This window comes from Taurulus bubalis (assembly GCF_910589615.1).
Source record: "Taurulus bubalis genome assembly, chromosome: 4".
Classification (NCBI taxonomy): domain Eukaryota; kingdom Metazoa; phylum Chordata; class Actinopteri; order Perciformes; family Cottidae; genus Taurulus; species Taurulus bubalis.
The window spans coordinates 23,685,163-23,691,648 of record NC_136592.1 but is presented as its reverse complement, the minus strand read 5'-3'; positions in this window follow the sequence as shown (position 1 = coordinate 23,691,648).

Sequence of the window (6,486 nt, the reverse complement as noted above, 5' to 3'; positions counted from 1 at the left end):
AGTTTTCCTCTGTGAGTGCGTGTGTTTTCAAACCCAAACTGCGTATGAGAAGGAAATGGCATAGACTAATTCAATGAAAGCTATTTCAATATTGGATTTGCCCCATGGCTGATATGTTTAGATCAAAATTTGATGTATCTTTAAATCAATAAACCCATCTCTGGACTGCTGTTTGTGTCAAGCAGCAGAATTGATGGTTTCACTTGTGGTGGTGTGAATCGGCTCCCGTTTGTGAAACACTTGAGCAGTGACGGCCAGCTTCCGAGCACATGGTGCTCTTGCTTGCACTTCCTGTATTTATTATAAGCAATGGCATTTGAATGTTGCTAATTCAATACCAGTTGACAGTACTGGGAGGAGAGATGGGGAGATGGGAAAGGACAGGAGGCCTAATCTAATCTGCCCTGTGCATTGTAGTACATACATCAGTCATCTATTTATTGAAAGGCTCTGCGAATAGGCAAGCTCCTGCACGATCACATGGCCTAGACCCCAACCCAATTCTGACCGGGATAGAATTTGTCCCATATACATACTAAAAATAACACGGGGAAATTTAGTCTTGAAAAGTCACTGATTATATCATGACAAGTAATAATATTTGGAAAATAATATGGCTTCTTAATGGCTGTTCTACTGACAAAACCAAGCAATTCTGAATTAAGGATCGGTTTCAAACTTTGATGTATCTTGTGTTGTCTGTAAGAGATACCAACTGTTTATATAAACAAAATGTATTAAAGAAAAGTTCAAAGTTGGGAATGTGTCTCAACTATTATAAGAACAACCATTTTCCAAATAAGCCGACGCCGTTTTCTTTTTCCATGCGCTCATTGGTCTTGCTTAAAAGAATAGCCTCCCAACAAAAGACCAGTAAATCAATGAAGCAAATATAAAATTGTTTAAAATAAAGCTTTTACTCTGTCGGAGATTGATCCCTCGAAAGTACACTAATCGAAAAGGTGTTGCCCTCCGTAACATCTTAACCTTTGTAACAATGTGACATTTTGTGATTTACCGGAAAGGTCACATCTCGAAGTTGTAAATAAATTGGTGCTGATGACTAATTGGCTTTAGAAAGAAGGGCTGCCAAGGTGCTCTGTGAGACACCGGGTATAAGATCACGGGCTATATACTGGTTTCAATGATGTGTTGGACATTTACTGGCGTCTTAAACACCGACGGAACAATCGTTTAATGATGTTGACATTTAAGTGACCAAATAAAGTACATCAACAAAGAGAGAGAACAAGAGAACCCACATTTGGGCGAGCGAGGAGGAGCGTGTTCATAAGAGTATTGAAACTGAAACGTTCTCAGACTATGTTTAGTAGGTATTAAATGTAAGTCTGTGTCTTCCATGGTTTTGCAAAGAAGTGCAGCGACGAAAGAAGGATGTCTTTGCTACCGGTGACAACCCGAGATTAACCTGCCTCACACGGAGGGGTTAAATTAGCATTGAACTCTCGACCGTGTGAAAGGGTTATTAAGATATTAAACAGCATTTCTCAGTGTTTTTTTGACTTGAATGCTTGACCGAAGCAAGCCAGCTCTCCAGCTTATGTCCACAAGACTGGTTCCTTTGGTCGAGCTGACCTTTACTCGCATCACCTTTAACCCCGGATCTGTTGAGCATGGGCTTGTTCACTGTGTTCTTTTACAGAGGTCACTCTTTGTCCCTTTTTTTTTTTGTCCAGGCTTATGGAATGGCAACACAAAGACAGCCATAAAAGCGGAGTGATTTGCTTGGGAAAGAGAGCTGCCTGTTTGCTCTCCCTGAAAATGCTTTGAATTGGGTGTAGGTTTGGTGAAGATGTGACCAGATCTGTAGATACGATTTATTTATTACCCATGTGATTACTTGGCGTAAAGAAAATGGATTGGCTGTTCCCAGGCAGCATTGAACCAGAAAATGTCCCCCAGACAATGGCAGTTGAACTTTTCATGCTTCATTGAAATTGAAATTTTTCTAAAAATCCCTTGGCCTTGAATCAGGCTCAGGTGAGAGGACAATTCATTCATGATAATTAATGGCCTTTCAAGCATCAAAGTCTAATATACTTAAGGACTGAGCTAAAACAATTCAAAATGTGTCACCATCCGAATACGTAAAGGTATAACTGCATTGTGTCGAGCTCTTTTGTGAGAGTTGTGATAAAAAAAAAAGGTTCCATGTAGAGATTCTGGATACATAAAAATCAAAAACGCCTGTGGGCAGCACACATGTTTTGTATTGTCGTATCTTCGTTGGATCCCTATGTCTATTGTGAATAGAAAGCCTATACAAAAATATTGGCTTAAGCCTTAATTACTCCCGCTAATCAGGGGGCAACACAAATAAACAAAAAAGGTTGCAGTGTGCGTTGCAAAACCACAGAAATGACAACTTCGTAAAAACTATGATTTTTAAAAAAAGAATTAAAACACACTGGTTGCTACTTTGGATGACACGTGTAATGCTTTGTCTTTGAAAAATACTGAGAAAAGTAACTTGCAGTAATTTATTAGTCTCCCCAGTGTCGCCCCATGTAATGAAATCCCACCCAGCATGGTTTCCACGCTTATCATTGTCACACTGTCGTTTTTTCTGAAGCCGTCTAAAAGATACAGACACAGGCCAATCCCAGTGTCTGTTGCACTCCACCGTCTCTTTTCTTTGACACAAGGGTCTGTACATTCCTGCGTCTCAGCAGGAAGCACACAATGACGTTAGTCGGTTTTTGTATGGCTGCTCTTCCAGGATTCAGTGACGCCAGTTTACAAGGCCGCTATGTGATTCTCTCAAATTGCCAAGCTTTCAGAGTAAAAGACCTGGCACTCAACGCAGCACAGTTTCAGCTATTCATCCGAGCTCGCTGAGAGACTCGGCTCTATTGAAGCGTACACCCCTGTCTGTTCTCCCAGCTCGGCGCTACGGCACAACCACACGTCTTATCGTGCTGCTTTTTTTTTGCCATGGCAACTTTAGAGTCGGAGCATTAAAAAAAGTCCCATCAGGGCCAGGAGCTTTCACATCTGGTAAATGAGAGGTCTTGCAGTGTCAAATTGCTGTTGAAAGAAGAGACAAACCCTTTTAAATGCTGAAGTCCCTGGGTCTCTGTGTCTTTTATTAACCTTTTCACTTCCTTTCCTTGTTGTATTCAGTCGTTGATGAAACTAGGTTATAGACTAGTGAACTGAAACAAAATAGTACATTAAACACCACTTGACAACTTTACAGCTAATCTCTTCTCTGCTCTGATCACCTACGCCCATCTGCTCTGAACTGTGACTCTCTCTAGCACTTGACCAAACACCTGCTACTATTTTCTGTACATACTGAATTTTCCGCCAAATAATACAATATATTTTTTGAGCTCCAATTAATGTATTCATTTTTGGGTTGAGCTGTACGGAAGAGAAAAGCTAGGTTTATAGACGCCTCAGTGTCCCCGGCTCAAGGGTGACCGCTGCGACGGGCAACCCGTTGAATATAAACGTCTTAGGATGGCGGGCTCGTAACTCACGAGTTTAAAAACAATTCTAAAGACATGTATTTGCCAGCAACAACAACGCCTGCATAGGTTTTGAGGAAGTGGATCAAATGATACGTTGCCAGCAGAAACTTTGCTGCGCCTTTTTTATTTGGAAAGAGCAACGACCAATGGAGAAAAGCCAACGCGACCGACCAATGGTGTAACGTCCTCAGACCATTCGACCAATGGCGTAACTCAATGGTGTAACTCACTCAGTAACTAGTGACTAGTCCCTGAATGTCAGACTTCTGCATTCATAGGGCTGCGGTCCAGCCAAAAATGGGCCAGGGTAGCTTCGGTTCTACACTTGAGATCGTTTTCTGGCCAGGCTCTGACTCGTCACTGATTGGTCGATCAGTGTGCAAGACACTCTCCAAGAAACAATCAAATTCCAGAGATTTGTTCATTGAAGCATGGATTAATGGAAAACCACCTAGACCGAGCCATGACGCTGAAAGAAACAGATTTTGGTTCCTTTTTTCTTCTTTTTTCTTTCTTTGTTTGTTTAGTTTCTTCCAAAAAGTGAAGAAGGTACATTGGCTGATAGACATCGTGTGGTCCATTGAAAAGTAGTCTCTTTGAATGTCTGCTGTTCCCTGTCAGATACATAAGGTCTGGACTGTCTCTGTTGTGGTTTTAACTGCTTCATGTGCCTGAGCTTTAATGCCCCTTAATGTTTTTCTTTTGTTGCTTTTACCTGCATGTGCATTCCCATGCATGTGATCATAAAATAGAGCCTATATGCGGCTGACATATTTTGTTCCTGCTTTGTCTATGACATTTATAGTAACTTTGCGATGACATTTATAGTAAAACCAGCACTGCATACAGTCGTTCCCAGGTTTAAGAGCTACACCTGGCATTTAGTAGGTATGTGGTAAATGATTATCTCAGTGTAAATGCCAGTAAACATCTACTCAGGGTTTCCTTCTTACGGGCCAGCAGGTTCTTATTGATGCAAGATGAGGACGCGATCCCTCACCAGCGCTATAAGCTTTTGTTTTTACCTCCCTGCTCTCCCTCTTGCTTTTACTGCCCTCAGACTGCCGGTGTATTATTTGAGGCCGGCTGGATGCTGTTCAGTCCAGCAAAATCGGCATTGAAAAGAAAGTGGTTGTCAACTCATCACACTGCTTACTGTGACAGTGCATTTTATCACTACAAGATGGAAGCGTTGCGGGGGACTTTTCCCAAACACAACACACGTGTGTGTGTGTGTGTGTGTGTGTGTGTGTGTGTGTGTGTGTGTGTGTGTCTTGCCCCTTTTCTGCTCTGCCTTCTCTTTTTATGGTACATAGCATCTGTCACAGTTGCTATGTGAGGGACAAACATGAAGCAGTGCCCTACACACACTGGGAGAGCGATATTAGCAACTGGAGGAAATTAGGTTTCTATTGACAGTGGTGCGAAGTTCATATTGTTTCTATTGAGTTTCAAGCCAGTGTCTTCTCCTCTCACCCAAATTAATATATGTGTTGCTCTTATTAGCGAGGGCATGTAGTAGTTGCATGCAAATCCAGCCCTTCTCTATTTTGAGCTATATAGGAAAACAAAATTTTAAATCGCAGCAATAGGTAGGATTAATGTATCTGCTGCCCTTGTTTTTTTTCTCATACTGTGGTGTCTGAGGACTGTATGTTGGGATTATCAGGTCGTCTTGCAGCTCCATTGTTTGAAGAAAGTGTTTTTGAAACTTCCTGGTATCTTTCATCAGACACTGTAGTATTAATGCAACATGGTCCCTCACTCAGCAAACACACAATGTGACAATCGTCCTTAAACTTGTTTATCTCTCAATGATTCAAACAGTTAGGGATTTCATATTTCCACACACAAAGTCCCCTTCTCTTTTGTTTTTTGTCTATTGTTTCCTTTTATCACTGTTGTGTTGGTTCTCTTGTTTGTTCGTTCAGCTGGCGGAGAATAAAGTTGTTTGTGGCTGTATGGAAGTTCATTCCACAACGTTGTATTGTTCAGTAAATGGCTCTGAAGCAACTGCTCTCATTAGCAGTGTGGCTCTTCATTACGGCTGCTTTCTATGAAAGTTCTGGCCAAACCGAGCCAGGATCCCGGGGTAAACAGAGACGGGGCTTTCTGGGATGTGGAAATTTAGGAGTCCAGGTATGAATAAGCATGTGCTCATCGAGGGATCCAGATATTTATGTCTCACTCTCACAATATTCCCAGTGAGTCACATGTAATGTCTGATTACAGCCTGCCCTTTTCAGAAGTTATAGCCAGGTTCCTTTTCAGGTGAATTGAGCAATATTCGTTGTACATATGCCCATTAAAAAAAAATCTGTTCATTTCAATGTTTTAGTTTGAGCTGTGTGTGTGTGTGTGTGTGTGTGTGTGTGTGTGTGTGTGTGTGTGTGTGTGTGTGTGTGTGTGTGTGTGTGTGTGTGTGTGTGTGTGTGTGTGTGTGCTACCAAACCTTTAGTAAAATAATGTTCTCTTCCCTACTCCCTCCCCTCCTTCTATCTGCCTCAAAGGAGTGGAGCTGCCAACCTCAGCGCTCCATTACATCCCGAAACCTGGTGGGATCACTGATGACCTTTTGTCGCTGCCCTCCCCAGCTCCCGTTTTCCTCCTGCTCTTCCTCCTTATCCCTCTCCTCCCCTTTCTTAAACTCCCCTCCCCTCCTCCAAATGTATCTCCCAGCCCCAGGCTTATTACTCAAACCCACTGCAGGGAGCAACACAGTAGCTGGCAAAGGATGAAGCAGGTCTGCCTGCCAACACCAGACAGAGGATAGAAGACACAAAGGGACCAGTGAAGGGGAGAGAGACAGAGAGAGACAGAGAGGACGACTCCGTAAAGAGAGCTACAACGAAGCTGTGAGAGAAGCAACAACAACATTCAAGATGCCACGCCAAAGGAAAAACACAAGTTTTACATGAGCCAGCAAGGGGGGCCTAACAGGTCTGGAACTGTGGACTCCTTCTTCACCAACTTCTGGATCACACACTTT